The following is a 23,633-nucleotide window of genomic DNA, read 5'->3' as shown; positions in this document are numbered from 1 at the left end:
GGGGGGATATCACAAACCCGTGCACACTTCTGCACACGCACATGAGTTGTGAATGCGGGCTCTAGTCTGGATGCTTCAAGGAACTTGCCGTGTGACCATGGGTGAGTCAATCTCCCTCCAGGCCTCAGTCTCCCTGATGGTAAAACCTGACCATCAAAGAAGAACTTTTTTTTTTTTTTTTTTTTTTGGCGGTACGCGGGCCTCTCACTGCTGTGGCCTCTCCCGTTGCGGAGCACAGGCTCCGGATGCACAGGCTCAGCGGCCATGGCTCACGGGCCCAGCCGCTCCGCAGCACGTGGGATCCTCCCAGACCGGGGCACGAACCCGTGTTCCCTGCATCGGCAGGTGGACTCTCAACCACTGCGCCACCAGGGAAGCCCCAGAAGAAGATTTTTTAAGGGTACTTCCAGACTGAAAATGCTAGGAACAAGAAAACACCTAGGGCTATACTTCTGAGAGCAGGGACCATGGGATTGGAGTTTTTTCATGGCTTCTGTAGGCCTAGCATACAGCATATCAAATATATTAAACTTACCCAGATTCCAATAAAAAAAAAATTCCCCTGTAACTGCAAAAGTTGAGTAGAACTTGATAAGCTGCTATAAAGTTACATACAAACAGGTAACACTATTTCAGTTTTGCAGCTTCCTTTTTATATTTTGATACTAATAATTGTATCTGTTAGTTTTCTACCTTGTTTGTAGGAGCCTGAAATTCTGACAGGTCCCAGGCACTCTGCTTATAGTGCTTTCCTAGTCAAATGGACCTATCTGAGATGTTTGGTGAAAATGCCTTTTTCCAGGCATCACCACTCCCCAACCCCCAACGCTCCCTGCCAAGACACTGAATCAGAAAATCGGGTGGAGGAACCTAGGAACCTGCACTTTGGCAAGATTCCCAGGTGATCATTTGCAAACTAAAGCTTGAAAACCACTGCCATAAAAAGAAGCTGAGAAAAGGACCTAGAGTAGGTAATTCTGGAGGACAAAGGAAGGTTGTGAAGGGGACCGAAGATGGGGAGGCGAAACAGAGATGACAGTGCAGTGGCTCCTGTTTTGCATATGTGCACATCGCCTCTGCCCACGTGCGCCCTGCGTGTTCCACCAGTGTAAACACACTTTGCAAAACCCTGACTCATCCTCTACTGAGCCCCTCCCCTAGTCCTGGAAAAACTGATACTCACACTCAGGCGGCCTGGGTCTGCATCTGCTTTCGTGATTTGCGGGAAGAGAACGTTTCCAGCATATTGACTACAAGGCTTGAAGACCGAAACCACCGCTACAAAGCACTGGTACTGCAGAAGGATATATAAATAGCGCTGTCACCCAGATGTTTGCTGACATTGGTTCTACCTTTGGTCAGTGACAGACTCTGGCTCCAGCAGTCCTAACTCACTCATGGGGGGGGAGGTTTTGTTTAATGTCGAGCCACACGCACAAGTGCTACACAGGTGCTTGTGAGTGTGCATGAACACACACACACACACACCAAACATTATTTGCAGGTATCTTTAAGTTTCTGCAATGATTAGAGATGTAGCCCAGTCAGCAGAAGTCATCTGGACTGTAATGCTGAATGCTAGTTTCCAAGGTATTGGGAAGACGCCAGGCTAAAAGGGGTTGGCAAAGGAGTGAACTGATAGGAAGGACCAAGTACTGTGCTGGGCTTTTCCCATATACGTTTCATATCAATGGATCGAGGACAGGATTATCAGTTCCATTCTTCTGATGAGGAAACCAAGACACAGAAAAGATCTGTGACTTGCCCACCATCCTGTAAGATTGAACTCTGATCTGGCTAACCCCAAAGTTCATGTTCAATGTGTTATGCAGTGCTGCCTTAAAATTCATAAGCCACAAGCATGGCGGGGAGGGAAAAGGAGGGTCTGTTTTAGAGAGAGGGCAGGCGAAGGAAACTGATCTCTCCAATCAGTGAGAAAACCAAAATAATTCCTTAAAAATTTAATTCACAAACAATAAATGGTCATTGGGAAAAATAAATCACAGATAAGCAATAAGAAAAAAAACGCAAGTAATCACATCCTCCCCAAAAAATGGTGGTGTTTATATTGTTTATATTAGTTTCTTCTTCCCACTAAATAACATACTTTTTCTATCCTACAAATAAAATGATACAATTTTTGCAATTTTATCAACAATTTTATAATACTGATTTTTTTAAAACATGGGTAATTAATGATGCCTATCCAATCCTAATCTTTGTGAATTTATGTGAATCCAAATTTCTTCGCAGATTCTAAGAGGGAGAGATAAAAACCTTTCACTTCTTTGTTGTTTGTTTCCTGTTGTCTGTTCATCAGCCACTAATGCATTTCAGAAGGATTAAAGAGTGTTCTGTCTAAATCCTTTGTTCTGCTGGATGATGCAGCCTTAGAAAACGTACCAAAAAAATAAAATAAAATCAGGTTGGTCTCTTCCTCCCTGTAGATGAAAATGGAGCATAGGTTTTTGCACCAACTGAGAAAATGATCCCCCCCCCAAAAAAAAAGTCTTAATGCCAAAGGGAAATGCAGCTCTAGTATGCAGAAGGGTCTGAGTCAGGATCTCCCACTGCCGCCTTCCCCCACTGCAGGGAACAGCCCTCCAAATGCACCCCAGGCCCCCCTTCCAGCCATCCCCAAGTTGGGAGAGTGAAAACTAACCTCCTTTTCTCGCCCCCTTGATGTTAACGAGTCTCCCTACTGAGACGCAGTTAATCTCATCAATTAAGAGCCTTTTACAATTGGCTTTGCCTGCCAGGCACAGGCTCTCTGTCCACGGGAAGGTGGGTAAGATAAGTCATGTCAGGACATAATTTATGTTTTTTTTTTTCTTTTCCCCCCCTCCACCTAGGTTTTTGTCATTTGTATGTTTTTTTTTAATTTAGGCATAATTAACACTCAGTGAAATGTCCAGATCTTAAAGGAACAGTTTGATGAGTTCTGACAAATGCATATACCAAACACACTAAACCACCACACACTAAAGATACAAAACATTTCCCTCACCCAGAAAGCACCCTCTGCCCTCCTCCCAGAGGCAACCACTGGACTGATTTCTAGCACTGCTGATTAATTCTGTGTGCTCCAAAAATTCATATAAATGGAATCATGTTATGTTTAAAGATGAGCATGAATGGTGAGCGAGAACAGGCAGGTCCTGGTGTCAACGAAAAACAGTTGTAGGCGCTTCAGAAAACAATCTGGCAGTTACTCAAAACGTTACCCATACAGTTACCATATGACCCAGCAGTTCCCCTCCTAGGTATATGCACTCAAGAAAGATGAAAACATACATTCACACAAAACCTTGTACCTTCAGAGCAGCATTATTCATAATAACCAAAAAATGGAAAAACCCAACGTCCATCAACTGACGAATGAACAAGTAAAATGTGGTATGTCCATACAGTGGGACATTGTTTGGGCATAAAGAGGACTGAAGCACAGACACATGAGATAATGCGAATGAACCTTGAAACCACCATGCCAAGTGAAAGAAGTCAGTCACAAAAGACCACACATTAAGCTATGCGCCACATCTCATTTAAACCTCACCATCTTTGTGCGAGGTGGGTCATGTGATAACTCTACCGAGAAAGTGAAGATTTAGGTGAGCGAAGCAGCGGAGTCACAGTAAATCCAGGTCTTCCTGACTTAAGCCCTTGCTTCTGACCATTATAAAACTCTGTGCTGGCCACCAGGACACAACAGGGAACCAGACCCACTCAGGCTCAGCTCCAAACACCAAAAATCATGATTTCATTGACTTGAGACTTGTGTTCCAGAAACCAAGGGCTTGAAGGAGGAACAGCAGAGGCAGGTCACAGTCCACAGGGAGGGAGGGCCTCTGAACAAGGGGCACGTGGGCTGAGCCATGTGGCTGGCGCTTTGCCAGGTGCTGAGAGAAGAGGGTCCTGCTGTGGATGGCTCAGGACACGGTGGTCTCCCACATGGTGGTAGAAAGAGAAACTGTCCAAACTTCCCGAAGCGGAATGTGGCAAACTAAACAACCTGAAGAGCCCTTGTTTCAGCCATTCTATTTTTAGGGACTCTATCCTAATAAAATCGGAAAATATAGTTGTAAAGATTTAACGATGAGCAACATTTATAGTAGTGCAGAAGCTGAATTCATAAGCAAGCGTCTGTCCAAGATGCTTAAGAAACACTGGAGGGTCTCTGCCACTTATGGCTGAAACACAGTGAAGCTGGGTGTCCCAACACTCAAACGGTGATGAAGCAGAAGTGCATGTGTTGATGTGGGAAGATATTTATCATATATTTAGTAAAAGAGCTATTTACAAACGAATGTGTATGTGTAGACAGCCACACTATTACAAGTATATACATATGTGTGTGTATATATATGTGTGTGTGTATATATATGTGTGTGTGTATATATATAGATATGTATGTGTATATATATATGTGTGTGTGTATATATATATAGATATGTATGTGTGTATATGTGTGTGTGTGTATATATAGATATGTATGTGTGTATATATATGTGTGTGTATATATATAGATATGTATGTGTGTATATATGTGTGTGTGTGTATATATAGATATGTATGTGTGTATATATATGTGTGTGTGTATATATATAGATATGTATGTGTGTATATATATATTATATATATCATATATATATTATATATATGCATATGCTTTAGTTCATTTAATTAGTCACCTCTGAGTGATAACAAGTGTTTTTTGCTTCTTCCTTTTGTTTGCCTGGGTTTGTGGATTTTTCTGGAGGAGATACCTTGTGCTTTGTAATAAGAAATGAAGGAAAACTGGTGCCCAGAGAAGAGTTCAATTCTCCCAGAGTGGTTTGATTGGTAAGAGCCACTGTTCATTTAATTTATCCGATGCATCTTAGGAAGAGTCCATCACAAGTCTGCATACACTGGAGGACGGAAGGAGGTGAAGCAGAGAGAGCTCCCGTTTCATGGGGAAGCTGGTCATATAAACACATCAGTGCAGTCGGTGGTCAGATGTTCTACGATATTTGCAGAGGGGACCCCAGCTCATGAAGAAGGGAGTGATCTTTCCCCCTAATTTGAATGCAGACTCAATTACACTTCACAAACTCACCCCTAACGATCTAGTAAACAGAAGGAGTCCCAGTAGCTGTGATGAGACTAGTGTTTGGACTTAAAGCTAGGCTGATGACTCTACCCCATGAGCCTCTGTTTTCCTCATCTGTAAAGTGGGTGACCTCTCCAGGTAGCCATGAGGATCGGCTGAGCGCTCCACAACAGTACAGCCCTGCACACACGATGGGGAGGATTTAACGCCAAGATCTGAACCCCTTTTTTACAAGAGTTGACAACCTGGAATTTAAATCATGATGAATGCCAAAGTGTGGGGAAGAAAACATGTTTACCACTGAAAGACTGAACAGAGCAAGGCAGTGAGCACAGTGATTCCAAGTCACCAGCCTCATCCGGGCTCACGCCTAATATGCCTTCCAACTCGGCCCACATTGGAGCAGCTCCTGACTTTTGGAATGTGTTTGGAATCCCAAGGACAGTCTGTACATTTTAAATTAGAAAAAAAAAAAATTCTCTAAGGTTTTGTTCACATACACTAAAGGGAAGTATTTAGGACGTACGGCCTTGAAAATAAATCTTACATAACTCACCTCTGGGATAGTGAAAAAAAAGTGTTTTCCAGTTAGGTGAACAGGGTTTGAATGCTGGCTCCGTGCCCTTTTGTAGATTATTTATTATCTCCTAGCTTCAGGATAATAATATCTTTCCTGCAGGGTAATAATCAGAGCAATGTATGTAGACAGCATAGATGTTCAATAAATGACAGTTGTTTTTTTCTTAGTGGGGAAACTCAGGGAACTAACAAAGCCATGGGGTAGCATCACCCAGAAGCCATACCTTGGGAGAAATCAGCTCATTTTGAAAGGGGAGGAGGCCCAGGGTGGTCTGGCTATCCAGAGCTAAGGCTGACCTCAGCTCAGCCTGGGAAAGGTGAGGCCAGGATAGCATGTCTTTCTCAGGGATGTGGGAAAGCTAAATTCGACTGCAAATCCAAATACGAGACTGGCCCTGTGCTCTGTGCCCCTCTGAGATCCTGGCGTGCGTGAGTAGAATGCACTAGGCTTTTCTGGGAGGGGAAGGGAACGCGTCTTCACCAGAGAGTGTAGACGGCACCATTAGAGGTGGCACCGGGCAGCTGGGAGTGCAGCGGGGAACAGAAGCAGCGTGGGGTGGGTTTCCATCAAAATCACCCCGGGGAGACTGGTTAAATATTCAGAGTCTGGGTCTACTTCTTGGTTTCAGGAGGTCTGGCGTGGGGCCTGTGAGTAATCTGCATTTCACCAGGGCCCATAGATGCTTCTGACATTCCCCAAGGACATGGGAACCACTCCCGGGGTAGAAAAGGACCGGGCGCTGGTCTCAGAAGGCCTCGCTTCAAGACGCAGCTGGGCGCCAGCTCTCAGGTCCAGTTGTAAAATTTCTCTGGAAAATACTGGGACTGGGCCCAGGGTAAGGCTGGCTGGGACATCTCTGCAGGCTGCAAACATATGTATAAACAGGGAAATATCGGTATGAGCTATGCACTAAATTATATATATTATGTGTGTGTGTGTGCATATATATATATATAACCATATATTCACATATACATACACACATATGCTTTCATATATACATATGCATGTATAATGCACAAAACCACATGTGCGTATACACATATACATGTCTACATAAAACCACGAATGTGTATATATACACATATACACACAATTTCATATATATATACATGTATACATACAGACACGCTTATGTATACATACATATCCCTATGTGTGTGCTCATATTCACATATATGTACATGTGCAAGTGTATACGTACCGTGTATATACACATGCAGGTAAAGGCACACAAACACATGTATTTCAACTAATCCTCATATATCTCTACTGTAGTACTAATAGCCCATTTTCCTGGTGAAGAATCTGAGGTATGGAGAGAATATGAAACTTGCCTAAGGTCACACGGCCAGTTAGTGGTAGAGGTTGGATTTGAAACAAGGTAGACTGGCTCCAGAGTTCCAGTGCACCCTCACTAGATTAGAACAGATAACCCAAGAGGTTAAACAGAGGAGAGACAGAGAGTCATAAACTGAAACGTACAGCTTGCACCCTGGGGTAGGCCATGTCCAGGATGTCTGCCCAGAATTCCTCCCATTTCTGTCCATTGAGAGTTGGAGTCAATTCCTCCTGCCTGTGTACACATACACACACACACACACACACACACACACCCCACAGCCTAGCCAGCTGACACATAAAAGTAACGCTCACACTGCATTTTCCCCACTCTGTATCAGTTAGCCCTGCAAACCTGAACCCAACATTCCCAGTCCACAGTCACGATTTACCGTCATGAATCACACAATTAGCAAAACAAATGACACTTGCAGTTAGAGCCTGTCAAATTAAACCGTGGGGTGCCTGAAGCATGTGGCAAGAAGCTACCAGCTCCGCCAAAGCCACATGGCGAATAAACCTAGAGTAAAAGGTCAACAGGCGTGGTTGAAATGGACCATCTCTGCTTCAGTCAACAGGTGACGGTAAGAAAGACAGCAGCATGGAACGTCTACTTAAAAGGAAAGAGGGGAACTTCCCCAGTGGCACAGTGGTTAAGAATATGCCTGCCAATGCAGGGGACATGGGTTCGAGCCCTGGTCCGGGGAGATCTCACGTGCTGTGGAGCAACTAAGCCCATGTGCCACAACTGCTGAGCCTGCGAGCCACAACTACTGACCCCGCATGCCACAACTACTGAAGCCCGCACACCTAGAGCCCGTGCTCTGCAACAAGAGAAGCCACCGCAATGAGAAGCCCGCGCACTGCAATGAAGAGTAGCCCCCGCTCTCCACAACTAGAGAAAGCCCGTGCACAGAAACAAAGACCCAACGCAGCCTAAAATAAATAAATAAAATAAATAAATAAATAAATAAATAAATAAATAAAATAAAATAAAATAAAAGGAGGGAGGAAACCATGGTGAGTTCCAGGACCTGGCTTTACCCCCAACCGGCTGTGTGACCTTAGACCATACTTCACCTCTCTGGCCTCATTTCCCCAGGTAAGCTTGGTGATGTCCAAAGAGCTATCAAGTTCTTTTCATGATTCTCCTTAGTATCATCTTAAGCATTGGTCATTGCCATAGCATTTACTTTTGACTGGTGGGTGGGGGGGAGGAGAAATCCAGTAAACTCTACTTTGCCACTGTAAGGAAACCAGGGGACAGAGGGTGTCACTGACCTCATGGTAACACAGTAAGTCACTGATAGAACCTTCAAAACCCAGGAACCCCAAACCCAGGCTCTTCTCCTATGCTTAATACCACTCTGCTCCTACACTGGATTCTAAGTTATCTGTGTAGGAATTCACACCCTCCCACGCCTCTGGACGTGTCCTGCAGCCACCCAGCAGTTCCTCAATTAACGCAGGCTGGTGAGACATTATCAGTGTCACTGGATTTTGTTTCCTTGCCCCCACCAAAGCCAGCTGCTTCCTTCAAATTGGTATCAATTGTGCCAGGAAGTTTCTTTTTCCCTGCAATCTGCTGTATGCAGGAAGATCAGAGGGATCTGTCAAATGAAGGACGGAACCAGCTGGGCACATGGAGATACCGGCTGGACGCTCTGGACTGGCTCATCCCAGCCCCGTTGGTCGTTTGGCCAGTCCCCTGTGCTAGGGGCTCTACTGACTGATAGTGAGGACAAAAGGAGAGTCGTTACGATATTTAATCAGAAAGCACCATCGTCATCCTAAAGAACCTCTGGTCTGCCCCAAAGCCAGCTAGGAAACTGACCTCACCCCCTTCCTGTAAGTCCACAGCCTCCAGTCCATCCAAGACCAAGGGATGCAATATGTCTCCTGGAGGCAACATGTCCAGGAAAACAAAGCTTTTCTGAGGATCTGTGTGGACATCAGATGGGACTACCTCTCACTCATCTCACAGATGACGAAGCTAAGGCTGATCATAATACTAACATGTATGTATACAAGTATACAGTGCGTACAAGGTCCTGTTCTAAGTGCCTGACGTGCTGTGGTAGGCAGAATAGCGGTCCCCCGAAGATGTCCATGCCTGAATCCCTGAAATCTGTGGCTACATTAGGTTACATGGCAAAGGGGAATTCAGGATGCAGATGGAAATAAATGGCTAATGTGTTCACCTTAATATAGTGAGATTATCTTGGATTGTTTCCGTGCATCCAATATAATCAGCAGTGTCCTTAAAAATGGAAGAGGGAGGCAGAAGAGAAAGCTGTGACTAAGGAAGAAAGGCATGAAAAGAGGTCATGTGGCTGGCCTTGAAGATGGGGGAAGGGGCCATAAGTCTAGGGACGCAGGCGGCATTTAGAAGCTGGAAAAGGCAAGGAAACAGACTCTCCTGGAGCCTCCAGAAAGAACCAGCCCTGTGTTCCTTGATTTTAGCCCAGTGAGACCCACCTTGGATTCTAACCTATGGAACTGTAAGATAATAAATTTGTGTTGTTTTAAGCCATTGAATTTGTGGTCATTTGTTACAGCAGCAATAAGAAACTAATACGTGAACCAACTCACTTTATTAATTATAATTTTATAATAATTTCATGAGGTGTTATATTAGTCACTATGGCTACAAGAATGCTGCATTAACAGAATACTGCAAACCCAGCAGCATACAATAAGAAGCATTTATTTCTCACTCACGTGTCTGTTAGTCAGCTAGCAGTTAGATGATACAGGGAAGGTCTCTCTGAGCTTGGCTCCGTGCTAGGTGTGAATTCTGAACCTGCTCTAAGTCTCTCATCTTCTGTGGGTTGGATACTACCAAAGCCATGTTGTCATGATGAAAGGCACACAGGAAAGCAAAAGCCCAACAGCATCCACACGTTTCCATCCTCCACTCCAGTGATACTGCTAACATCCCACGAACCAAAGCAAGTCACATGGCCAAGACCAAAGTCACAGGGTGAAGAAGTGCATTCGCCCACCTTGAGGCCATGGCAAAGGAATACATGTGTTAATTTTATTATGGAGGAGTGAAGACCTGGGACCAATAGTTCAGTCTACCAATGACAAACACTACTGTCAGCATCCCATTCTACAGGTGAGGAAACCAAGGCACCAGGTCATTAAGAAACTCATCCATGATCACATTGCTAGTAAATAGCAGGAGGCCAGCAGCGGGCAAGGTCCCTATAACTCTAAATGCCCCTGTCTCTGGGTCAGGAGGGGACATCATCCAGGGGCTGCAGAGATCCCCAGAAGGGAGAGAAAGACACTGGGAGAGGGAGCTTCCCAGTAAAAATGCAGCTCTTTGCCATAGTGTCCAGAGACTCAGGATGCTCTTGGGGGCCCTTCCATCTCCTGGCATGGGCAGGGGGTCACCAATCTCCTCTCCCTTGGCCCTGTAACTGTGTGTCAGTGAAAACTCCAACTTAAGGTAATGACACACTAAGGGCAGAAGAGAGGGGAGGGGATGCCTGAAGTCCAACCCCCTCCATGTCCTGCAGCACCTGAGTCTCAGCCCTTCTCCTTGTCACCCCAGCCAAGATCTCCCCACTTCTAGCTGAAAGCGGGTGGCACATACTCTAACCAAAACCAAGAAGCCCTCTAAGAGAGCAAAGCAGGTAACACTTTTAGAGCACACACCATAAGCTCTCAGATTCTCCTTTCCTATCACGCAGGCGACTAGCACTGCTCCAGTCTGAGCTCAGAACAGCAAGGCTCAGTGAAGTTGAGGGATTTGCCAACAGTCACCCAGTTATTGAATGGGGGAGCCCACACTGCAACCCAGGTCCCCTTCTCTTTACCATGCTGCCAGCCCTGAATCCAGTGCAGAAACTTCAAGGAGAACCTCCCTGAGAGATGGGACAGTGGTCCTTTGACTCGTGCACTGCCCATCCACTGAGCACCCCTGGGGAAGGCCCTGGCAGAGGGGTCCAGAGCTACTGCACTTTGAGTCCTGGTTTTACCATCTACTAGATGGGAGAGTTGGGCCACATTACTTAACCTTTCTGTGCTTCTGTTTCCTTACCTGTAAAATGAAGGCAATAACAGTATCTCGGGGGTCCTTAACCCCCAGGGCGGTGGACCAGTACTGTTAGGAACCAGGCCACATAGCAGAAGGTGAGCTGCGGGCAAGTGAGCGAAGCTTCATCTGCCGCTCCCCATCGCTCGCATTACTGCCTGAACCATCCCCCCACACACACCCCAGTCTGTGGAAAAATTGTCTTCCACGAAACTGGTCCCTGGCGCCAAAAAGGTAGGGGACTGCTGCAGTATCTAACACCTCAGGAGGGCCTTCTGAGGATTATAGGGTTTGGTAAAAATGAAGCACTTACAACAGTGCCTGGCATATGGCTGGTGTGATAAAAGCACTAGCTTTTATTGTCATAACTGCGGTAAACAAAATTGACTTCATCCTTGCCTTTACAGGATTCCAGCCTGGTGAAGGAAAACAGATGTGAAACAAACACAAATAAACATGTCATTATAGATCACGCTATGAAGGAAAAGTGGAGTGAATGGGAGGAAACAACAACAGGACAGCTTAAGGGTCAGAAAGCACTCACCACACAAAGATGGAGGGAATGAGCATTCCAGGCAGAGGAATGACACATGCAAAGGCCCTGGGGCGGCAGGAAACAGGGTAGTTTTGTATCACTCAGCAGAGGTCGGTGAGGCTGGAGAACACTGAGTAAGAAGGAAAGCAGCTGGGCCAACTCACACAGGAGCCCCGTAGGGATTTTGGTCTTTATCCCAGGAGCAGAAATGGGAAGGCTTACGTATGTTGTGGGTCAGACACAAGTGGATTCCCACTTCAGAAGGTCATGCTGGCTGCTGAGTGGAGAAGGGATTGCCGAGGGGTGAGATTGGATCCAGGGAGTCAAATCTGGAAGCTGTTGCTGTGATCTAGGCAGGGTGACTTGGATAAGAGCGTTGGTGGTAGAGGGAAGAAAAAAACTCAACTAAAGCCCCAGGTGTCTGAGGCTCATGAGGAGAGAGTCCATAAGCTGGCCAGGATGGTCAGCTGGCTGCCTCACCCACTGTCCTGGCCACGGACAAGCTGCCCTGCGTGCTCAAGGCACCATCCTGCTTAGCCAGCTTGGAATGTTCTAGAACATCTCTCTCAGTGGACTTTACTTCACAAGGCTTTATGAAGGTCCATGCTGAGAGGTGCTGGTGACCTCGGAGCTGACCCCCACACCCTTGGCAGGAACCGAAGCCATAGTGGGGATAGTGGGAGACGTCTGAAAATCAGATGTACAACCTGACAAGGACAAGAGTGGTCTCTTGAAGGGGGACCTCATCGTCTTTGACCCATCTCAAGGGAGGCATCCTCTCCTTGGGCACAGAACTTCTCCCACACCCCCCCACCCCCATCCAACACCACGCTGTGAGCTACCTTCAGGGAGGGGCCCATGTCTTTCCAGATCTGTGGTCCAGGCCTGGACAACCATCCTGCTGGGAGATGGGCTCTGTGAGGGCAGCTGCCATCTTACACCTCCTTGTAACCCCAGTGCCTGATATATCACGTGCACTCAATCGAATTACGTTCAACGAGAGAACAGATGACTCTCTTCCATTCCCTTGGAGTCAACTTCTCAGTCACTAAATCAATGGTTCCTGTGGCCAAGCCAAAACCATAACCACTAGTCAACAGTTAATGGCCTAAAGAAATCCACCTCATGCTAGGACGTCAGCATGGGCGGAAAGAGAAGAGGTCCATTCCTGCTGTCCAGACACGAGGAAGTCAGCAACCTTTCAACAGAGGAAGATGACTTGGGGGTGGAAGAACCTAAATATGGAAGGGAACTTGAGCTCAGGTGGAATCTGGATACAGAGGAATAGCCCATTAGACAGAGGAGAGCCTCCACTCACTGAATACCTGCCATGAGCCAAACCCCAGCAGAAGCCCTTAGACAGGTGCTTCCCACAAGAGCCCTGGCACACGAGCTAGCAGCCCACGTCACAGCTGAGGACACTGAGGCTCAGAGTGGTGAAGCGACTTGCTCATAATCACAGAGCCAGTCGCCGGTAGAGCTGCAGTTGAACACAGCCCTGTCGGTGGCCAGAGCCCATGGACCCCTCAGGTATCCAAAGAGAAAGAAACGTGGAGAACAAAGCATAAAAGTCAAAGACAGACAGCAGCAGTTTCAAAAGACAAGGAGGCGACCTGCTTACCAGAACCAGTGTCCCACCCAAAGGTGACCAGGATAAAATCACAGGGCGGGGTGAAGGTGAGGTGGACCTTAAAGGCCACGCTAAGAGGTTAGACTATTTTTGCGTGGAGAGGGACATGGTCAGAGGTGTGCTTTCAGAATCTGGGCTTGGCCATAGGGAGGAGGAGAGGTAAGGGACAGGAAAACTCGGCATGCCCGACGTGAGGCCCGGCACGGGAGAGGCAGGGGAAGAGAGGGAGGAAAACAGGAAGTGAGGCCACCGGAAGGAAGCAGGAGCGGGGCCGCTGGCTGGAAGGGGTCCAGGGAGAGGGAGAAATCACTTCTCCTCTCCTTTCTGATGAGAGCAAGATTATTACTTGAGAGCAGGGCAGGACTTCCCAAAACACAGGACGAGAAGAGCCCTGAGCGTGTGTCCCCCACAGAGGTCGCGGTACCCAAATCGTGTGGTCACTCTGACCACCTCCGTCTACACTGGAGCTTCAGCCACACACACACACTTCAGCCCTGAGGGGCCCAGCAGTGCCCCTTCCTCTGGCATCTCAGGGCCGAAGACAGGCACAGAGATCAATGGAACCCAAAGGCAAGTGGTGAGAGACGGAAAGAAAACTGGATGAAGAAACCAAGGTGCAGAGAGGTCAACAACTTGCCTGATACACAGCGAGTGCGTCCCAGAATCAGGATTCTAACGCAGGCTCCTCTGTGTAGACCTTGCCTGTACCCCTCGGGGACCCAGCAGGGAGCAAGTAGAGGAGTCAGCGCCCTGCCTTCCTGCCTTCCCACGTGCTAGTGCCTCCCAAACAGAGGCCCGAGGGCGGCAGAGCCCCGTGTGGTACCCACCCTGTTGCATCCACACAGGTCGGCTTCCTGACGGGGACACGGAGGTTACCCAGCACCTCGTCACTCCCGCAGCCAAGACTCTGGTAGGTACCTGGGCCTCAGCTGCCTCCACCCTGCAATCCACAGGGCCGGCGAACGGCCTGGACTCTGCAGCAGGAGGCCGCCTGCCTCTCTGGACAAGGGCAAGACGCCTCACATGCCTCCACCCCAAGCTGGTCCAGCAGCATCAAGCTCTCTCCTTGCTTCCTCATTCACACTCCCGGGCCCTGCCCTGTTTCTATCATATGCAAAAATCTCAAAATAGCCTACATCCGTCAAGGCAGGCCATTGGGAGTGGCTGTCTTGAGAGAAGAGGGCCAGCTGATGCCACTGCAGCCCAAGCCGCCCACTCTGGGCCCCGGCCTGCCCCTCTTAACCTCCCTGCCAGCCCTGCACATGAAGGCCTGGCTGCCGGTAAAAAGAAAGGGCTCCTATCTCTGATTCCACAGGGCCTCTGATAAGAAATGTCATCCCTTGCTGTGTAATATTACCTGGCCGGATAAGAATCTCTATCATGCTCAAACATATGGCTGGCTACAGAACACAGAGCCCGGCGGTGCAGGATAATTTATTTGCTTAAGCTGAAAGCCCTGGGAGGCTGAGAGAAGTGCACTGAATAAAAGAGTAAAAGCCAAATTATAACCTATCTGACTTGGAGTTAGGATTGTTTCCCAGGGAAGGATGCAGCACCTGAGGACAATAGCGGGCCTGCCTCACTTTTCTCCCGACCCAATAAGCATTTTCACCTTCCTCTTTCCTCAAAGGGCACTTTCACTTATGTGATTGCATTTAATCCTCATGACAACCTTAAGAGAAGCACTTTTAGCCTCCTTTTACAGATCAGGAAATTGAGATTCAGCAAGGTTAAGTAACATGGCCAAGGTCACATGGGCAGCCACGCCAGCTCGTGGAATCAAACCCATCGGGTCTGACTCACCAGCCTACTGTCAGATCAGGAGTCTGATCCCAGCTGCTGGGTCGCTTGGCGCATACAACAAAATTAATCAGTTAAGTCAGATCGGCCCGACTGACAGCGTCAGCGACATGTTATCATCTCGAAGGTCCGTTTCAAGCCTTTCCCCCCATCCCCTTGAGCCTTTGTAATCTGGGGAATAATGAAGCCTGGCAGAACATAGAGACTCAAGGGGCGGGGGTGGGTAGGCCAGGGACGGTACCCAGGAGAGGAGAGGGGACATCCGGGGCTTCCACTCCAGCCCATGTGTTTGAGAGGCAGGAGGCGGAAGGACACTGTGGGAAGAAAACTCCCCCCTCCGTTCATCATTCATGCGTTCACAGATGCTAATGGGAAGGCTGTGGGGTGCCTGGATCTGGGCTTGGCCCAGGCGATAATCTCCTTGCAAATGGACAGATCCTGCCCTCCTGGAGGGGTCTGTCTTCTGGGACTTACAGATCAATAGAGGCAGGAACCACAGACTGTGTAAGTGTGGACGTAGGAAGTACAGGCAGCTGATTTGGGAGTGGTGGATGTGCATCAGTGGAGCCGTTAGGTTAGCACACTCTTCACACTATGATATGCCCTCCTTTTTTTCATTTTTTAAAATCAACATTGTTAAGGACGACAGTGGTGAACAGAACTTCAAGAGTGTTCCGTATCATTTCATAAAGCCACCCATTCTTTTTAACAGCTGTAGAGTACTCCATTTTATGGAGGTATTGTGATTTAATCAACCGATCCCCAACTGAGGAGAATGTAAATGGTGTCTCATTGGGGGAGATGAATAGATGAAGCAGAGAGGACTATTAGGGCAGTGAAACTATGCCATATGATACTACCATGGTGGATACATGTCATTATACAGTTGTCATAGAATGTTCAACACCGAGAGTGAATCCTAATATAAACTATGGGCTTTGGGTGATAACGATGTGTTGGAGAATGTAGATTTGTCAGTTGTAGCAAATATACCATTCTGGCACAGGAGGGAGAGTATATCATTCTTGCTAGTGAGGGAGGCTGCATGTGGGGACAGAGCATATATGGGAACTCTCTATACTTTCCACTCGATTTTTCTGTGAACCTAAAAATAATAATAATAATAATAAAATCAATTGATCAGGCAAGTGTGCATTTAGCTCAAAAATCTCAATTCCATTCTTTTTTTAAATTTTTTTTTTCTATTTCTTTCTTTATTTTCTTTCTTTCTTTATTTTTGGCTGCGTTGGGTCTTCGTTGCTGTGCGCCGGCTTTCTCTAGTTGCGGCGAGCGGGGGCTACTCTTCGTTGTGGTGCGCGGGCTTCTCATTGTGGTGGCTTCTCTTGCTGCAGAGCACAGGCTCTAGGTGCACGGGCTTCAGTAGTTGCAGCACACAGGCTCAGTAGCTGTGGCTCGTGGGCTCTACAGCGCAGGCTCAGTAGTTGTGGCGCACTGGCTTAGTTGCTCCACGGCATGTGGGATCTTCCTGGACCAGGGCACAAACCCATGCCCCCTGCACTGGCAGGCAGATTCTTAACCACTGCACCACCAGGGAAGCCCTCTGTTTTCTATTGACTATTTTTCTTCCTAAGTTTGGGTCAAATTCTTCTGTTTCTTTACATATCCAGTAATCCGATTAAAAACTAGGCACTGAAGATAGGGGTAGGGGATTAAGAGGTACAAACTGCTACATATAAAATAAATAATCTACAAGCCTATATCGTACCGCACAGGGAATATAGCCAATACTTTATAACAACTATGAATGGAGTCTAATCTGTAAAAGTTTTGAATCGCTATGTTGTCATGCCAAAACTAATACAATATTGTAAATCAGGGGTGCCCAACCCCTGGGCCACGGACCACTGCCGGTCCATGGCCTGTTAGGAACCAGGCCGCACAGCAAGAGGTGAGTGGCGGGAGAGCAAGCAAAGCTTCCTCTGTATTTACAGCCGCTCCCCGTCGCTCACATTACTGCCTGAGCTCTGCCTCCTGTCAGATCAGCGGTGGCATTAGATTCTACTGTGTACTCCGCACGTGAGGGATCTAGGTTGCGCACTCCTTGTGAGAATCTATTGCCTGATGATCTGAGGTGGAGCTGATGTGGTGATGCTAGTGTTGGGGTGTGGCTGCAAATACAGATTATCATTAGCAGAGAGGCTTGACTGCACAGAGACCATAATAAATCAATTGCTTGCCAACTCGTATCAAAACCCTATCAGTGAGTGGCAAGTGACAATTAAGCTGTATCTCACAGACTAGACTGGACATAAGCAACACACGTCAGGTGTCACTGTCTCCCACCACCCCCAGATGGGACCATCTAGCTGCAGGGAAACAAGCTCAGGGCTCCTACTGATTCTGCATTATGGTGAGCTGTATAATTATTTCATTATATGTTACAATGTAATAATAATAGAAATAAAGCGCACAATAAATGTAATGTGCTTGAATCATCCTGAAGCCGTCTCCCACCCCGTTCCATGGAAAAATTGTCTTCCACGAAACCAGTCCCTGGTGCCAAAAAGGCTGGGGACTGCTGCTGTAAATCAAATATACCTCAATTTAAGTAAAAAAAATGAAATAAAAACTAGGCATTGTATGTCAATAAGTAAATAGAGAAATAAGTAAATAAAAACTGTCTCGCTGTTTGCTATTTCAAACAATGTTGAGATGAAGATCCTATTCACATCATCTGCAACTATGCATGTATTTCTGCAGAATAAACTCTAAGAGTTCACCCAGGAACTTTAAGCTCGACTTTTCCTGCCCCCTTCACTGTAGCTGTGGCAAAGTCTCACACTGGGTCTTGACAGCTAGGGGCTCCCCGTGTGCCCGCCCTCTTCCGAGCCTGGGAGGGCTTGTCCTAAAAGCACCTTCCTCCTCCTTGCTGAGCATCTGCTGCCATTCCCACAACAGCACATGAGCAAACAAACAAATGTCACTCGGGATGCTGAGACACCATTCCTCTTGCTTCTGCCTTGTCTGGCGCATGGTGGTTGAGTTCAGGAATCAAGCTGGACACTAAACAAGACACCTACCTCTCTTCAGCCAGGCTGCTCCCAGAACTGGTTGGCTTTCTTCTTTCTCTTCTGGGCCCTGAGATGTTCAAGAGTGCAGACAGCCCAAGGCTGGAGAGAAGCAAATCTCCACAGGAGCTTGGAACTCCTCTGAAACCTCAACCCGGCCTGGGAAAACACAGTAAATAATGTCAATGATGCAATGTGGAGCCTGAGGCACCCTGAAGAAAAGAATTCATTACAAAAAGAAAAATCCTCTGATATGCAGAAGATAAAAAGAATATGTCTTCAGGGCTGAAATAAAGTGGAACCTAAGGTAAAGGACGTCATCCTACACGTGGGAGGCTGGCCATCCACTGGTAGATGCCGAGTGAGGAGAACAACCATGAGTGAGACAGAACCCCAGTCCTCCAGGAACTCATGATCCACTGGAGGGTACTGAGAAAAAGGCTGTGAGCCATGTGGTCCTGGATGGAGGGACCAAGAGCTTTGGGAACAGAGGAAGGCATCACTGACTCTTCCATCGTAGATGAGAGAAGAGGATATTTGAGCTAGGTATTGAAGAGCACAAGTTCACCAGGCAGAGAAAGGTGGGGAACTTTTCAAACAGTATTAACAGCATGTGTGACATGGAGTGTGAAAGAACGGTCTGCCAGCGGTCAGACTGTAAGGGGAATCCCTCACAGGCTGTGCTAAGGGTTTGCCCTTCCCCCACAGATGCCGTGGGGACTCATAGAGGCTCTTGAGCAGCAGGGTGACAGATCAGATCAAGGCCTCAGCATCACGGTGAAGGATCAGCTGGTGAAAGCAAATTCTCAGCCGAGTGCGAACCAGTTCATCACAGAGCAGAGCAACAGACATAGGGATTAAAACAGTGGCCTCTGGAGCCAGCTCTCTGTCTTCAAATCCCAGCTCCGCCCCTAACAGCTTGAGCAAGTCTTCTCATCTGTGAAATGGGGATAACATCAGCAGAGGTCTCTTTGTGCTAGTACATGGATTGTGAAGTCGGTGAGTTAATATACGTAAGGTGCTTAGCACAGGGTCCAGTACACAATAGGGGCACAAGACATGACATCTTTGGGACTGCTCCATCCCCCTATTCCCCTAGCGTCCTCATTCAGCACTGCCAGTTCTTTTGAAACGCAAGCGGCCATCAATCCGAGCAAAGGCGAGCAAGGTTTGATTTAGGAGGGCTGGAACTCGGTCTGAAAGAGAGTTTGGGAACTGCTAGAATTGCCAGCTTTCCCAACAGCCCTGTAACAGGGATGATCTGAGATCGTGGTTCTGGATGCTGCTTCACCAGAGAATCCCAGGGGGAGATGCTATAACCCCAATGCCTGGGCTCCACTCCTGGCTAATTAAGTCAGAATCTTTGGGGGTTGGGTCCTGGCAGCAAGATATTTAAATTCCTCAGATGATTCCAATGTGAAACCACGTTTGAGAACAACTGATCTATGAGTCAAATTGAGCAGGAAAGGGAACGCTGGCAGAAGGAAAAGTGCCGCCACCCCAGGCTGTGTCACCTCCAGAAGCTACTTGGCCCTCCAGGCTTCTGTTTCCTCCCCGGCTGGGTGGGTGTGACGATGTCTGGACCCTGAACACCTCACAGGGCAGGGGGAGGCCACCCTGAGCTAACAGATTGAGCGTGCCCACGTCACTACTGTTGTGACACACCCCTCAAAGCTCTTCTGGAAACAGAGAAGGGCCCCGCACACCAACGATGCAACCAGGAAGGGAACTAGTGGCAAAAGCACTGGTTAGGTGTGGAGAGCTAGTAGTGGCCCTAGGCCCTCTCACTAACCAGCTGTGTTACTAGCAGTCCCACCTTTCTGAGCCTCAGTTTCTTCAGCGGTTGACTAGGGATGAGTCCTGACTTACCAATCAGACAAAGGGAGAGTGGGGTGCAAGGCAGGAGGACGTAGGTTGAGCTCTGAAGGGTCAGGCTCATGCAGAGCATTTTGATTTAGCATTTTCTAGGTCTTCACTGGAATGTGAAAAGTTCTGGAGAGAGGAAATGCCCCCTTCGACAACTATTGTGACTGAAGGGAGTGGGGGAGACGAGGGGCCGTGGAAGCTTCCTTTGGGGCAGGCTAGAGGGGAGCCCGCCAGCGTCCAAGTAGGGGTGGGTGATAGGACAGCAGGGCAGGGTGTGGCCGAGGGCCGCCCTGGCCGAGACATTAAGATAGGAAGTGCTATCTGGGAACAATGGAACTACTGTACCGTTGTCCCAGCCTGGATCTGACAAGAGGGGATAAGACTCCAGGAAATACGTCCCCCATCAGCTGGCTAGAGTGGTCCCGGCAAACCATGGGCCCCTTTATCTGTTCATTCATTCACTCGTCCATGTGCCCCGCACTAGTGCACATCAACCACGTACCAAGAATTGTGTTAGAAGGCGGGGATGCCGAGATGAATAAGGCTCGGTCTGCACCCTTAAGAGGGACGAAGATCAATAGGGCAAAGAAAGAAGTAACATTTAAGTATAACACCATGTGCTAAAACACAACAACAACAATAATAATAACAGCCACAACTTATTGATGGCCAGCCAAGCACCAGGGTGTCAAGCATCCTGGCATTTTATATTTAATATCTCAAATCCTCAGTGTCCTCTCCAAGTAAGAGTTCTTGTTCCATTTTACATATATGGAAACTGAGGCTCAGAGAGGCTGATTACTCAACACAGATCACACAGCAACTTCAGAGGCTGGGCTCGTATCTGAATTCAGGGCAGTGTTCCTTCAACGCTTGGGCTCTTTCCCCACAGCTGCTGTAATCCAAAGGATCATGAGATAACAAGACAAAGTATCCTCCCCCGTGTACCTCTTACACGCACCATCCCCTCATTTGGAGAAAACAGTTTAAAAACCATAACAAGCAAACAAGAAAAAAACATGAGGCATGGCACCCAGCCTGGACTTATTGCTCAATACATGCTGACAGACAGAGAGAGACAAATATCATATGCTATCATTTATATGCAGAGTCTAAAAAAAAAAGAAGACACAAATGAACTTATTTACAAAACAGAAACAGACTTACAGAACGAACTTACGGTTACCAGAGGGGAAGGGTGAGGCGGAGGGATAGATTGGGAGTTTGGGGTTGATATGTACACACTACTATATTTAAAATAGGTAGCCAACAAGGACCTACTGTATAGCACAGGGAACTCTGCTCAATATTATGTAACAACCTAAGTGGGAAAAGAATTTGAAAAAGAATAGATACATGTATATGTATAACAATCACTTTGCTGTACACCTGAAACTAACACAACCATGTTAATCAACTATACTCCAATATAAAATGAAAAGTTAAGAAAAAAATAAACACGTCCAATAGTTCAAGGATGCTTAAAAAAAAATACATGCTGACAAATCAGAATCCAACTCTAAGAGCACCTGAGCAGTGGGGCAGGGATGTGAGGTATCTGGGATCCAGCAGGCCTGGGTTTGAATCCTGGCTTCAGTATTGACACCTCCCTGAACCTCAGTTTACCCATCTGAAAGATGGGAGCAATAAAACCTACCAAAGGACAACTGGGACGAGGTCCGGAAAATGGAGACAATTTCCTGCCCTTTAAGATCCCTGCAAGCCCCACCTCGGCCTCGGGTGAAAGAAAACAGCAAAGGAAAGGACAACCAGGAGAGACACTGGCATGTTTTGGAAGCTCCCACCAACTCTGGAAATAAGCACCACACCGGAAACTCGATGTCTTCCACAGAGTGCCGGTTCCCTCCCTTGGACTGGGCAGCCCTCCGGGAAAAGGCACGAACTCACTTCAATTCCGGCGCCACACCTGCCCACCGGCTTGGGTGCCACCTAATCCTCTCAAGACTGCACCAACTGATGCCTGAGTACTGCTCAGAAAGTTGGGGTACAGCCAAACGGGGGTGTCCTGGGGCAGGGGACAGCTGCTGCAGGAATGATGACCCCTATTACTTTTAGTTAACATTTACTAAATCCTTTCTGTGTGGCAGGCACTACACTTAGTTTTTCTGTTTTTTGTTTTACCGGCAGGGAGGCATTCATGGTTTAAATTAGAATTTAAACCTTTAGATTTAAATGATTCCAGACTCTTCAACTGCTGGTAGCTGGGTGATCTTGAGCAAGTCACTTTACCTCCTGGTGCCTGAGTCTGGGCCTGGAGGTCAACTCTAAAATAGAGACTCAATTGGTCAACCCATATTTAGTAGGCACCTACCCACGTTCCAGGGACTAAAGCATTAAATATAAGTAACAGAGATCTCGGCATTTGCAGGGTTCGAAAGGGGGCGGGGGTGGAAGATAGTCAACAAACAGACAAACAAGTAACTACATAGGGGGTCAGATGGTCATATGATACGTGTTACAGAGACCAATAGAGGAAGAATGGGAGAGGGAGACGGCGGGGGTGTGAGGTGGGTACTGTTTATACAGAGTGGCCAGGACGGCCTCTCAGGTGAGGAGACATTTGAGAAACGTGTGTGTGCATGCACGTGTGTGATGTTTATTGAGCACTTACTATATTCCAGGTAGCCATGCCAGGGTTAGGTTAGGTGTGTCACATGGATTGACTCATTGTACCCTTTCCAACATCCCTAGAAGGAAGACGGCGATACTTTCCCTACTTTACGGAGGACAAAACGGAGAAACATTATTTAAATGACTTGTTCAGGTGATCCAAGTGATTAAGAGCAGAGCAGGTTGTGGGCCTCTGAACTCCACACACTAATTCTTCCATTCCTAGAACCCCGTTTGCCAGCAAGTGATGCTCTGTGGATCGTTACTGTGATCACGGTCAAGAGGCCTATGAGAAAAGAAGCAGAGGACGAAAGGAGAGGGAAGCACAGCACAGCTCCTGGCACAAAATACACATTTGAAACCCATTTGGAAAATAAAGGAGCGGTTACTGTAGATGCTTCGTCCTCTCTGTCTCCGAGAGACACCACACCTTCACTCCCTTTTTTATCCCTCTTTACTTAATTTCCTCGAAAGAAGAAGACCTGAGGTTCTGCATCCATTTTAGGTTGACTTCTGATTTGCAGCTTTGTTCAAAGTCCTGCTGGCTTCCACACCAAAGGCAAAAGCCACCCATCCAAACTCACGACAGCACCTCTCCCTTCTCAGGGTCATCATTCCAGAGCCAACCTTGAGGTTTTTCTGCTCAAGCCACAGCCTCCAGCAATGGGGAAAAGGGGAGGACGGGCAGCCGACGATGATTCTGCCAGGTCCCAGGAAGCAGACATGGTAACATCCCGAAGGCAGACTCCTCCTCTGAATGACTGGCATCTGCCTCGGAGATTCTCATCCTCCAAAAGGCCAGAAAGAGCTCCTTTGTAAAGACTGTTGAAGAACCTGCTTCCAGGGAGCCTCCACAATGTGCTTTTTTTCTGGTTTCCCAGTGTACTGGAGCTCCCAGAGGCAAGGTCTCAGGATTTTGCCCTGTATATGTCACATCTGTAGGGAGAGCATGTTTCGCGAGTGGATCCAGAGATGGATGGATGCAAGGGAAGGAGAAAAGGGGAAGGGAGGGAGGGGAGGAAGGAAGGAGGTGTGCAGTGGAGGGTGAGCAAAAAAAATGCTACGGCACAACGTCAGGGGAGGA

The 23,633-nt window shown here is 47.5% G+C and overlaps 1 long non-coding RNA gene across 3 annotated transcripts in view; it reads right to left on the bottom strand.

Annotated features, from left to right (window-relative positions):
* The window catches only part of LOC307065659, a 345,545-nt gene that overhangs the window by 128,569 nt on the left and 193,343 nt on the right, over positions 1–23,633 (bottom strand). For all 3 annotated transcript variants that reach the window (XR_013811344.1, XR_013811345.1, XR_013811346.1), the window contains exon 4: positions 18,065–18,211. This is a non-coding gene — a long non-coding RNA (uncharacterized lncRNA). The remainder of the gene's footprint in view (positions 1–18,064; positions 18,212–23,633) is intronic.

The sequence above is a fragment of the Hyperoodon ampullatus genome (assembly GCF_949752795.1).
Source record: "Hyperoodon ampullatus genome assembly, chromosome: 17".
Lineage (NCBI taxonomy): Eukaryota > Metazoa > Chordata > Mammalia > Artiodactyla > Ziphiidae > Hyperoodon > Hyperoodon ampullatus.
Note: the sequence above shows the minus strand (reverse complement) of the source record. Positions and strands in the feature narration are given on the sequence as shown.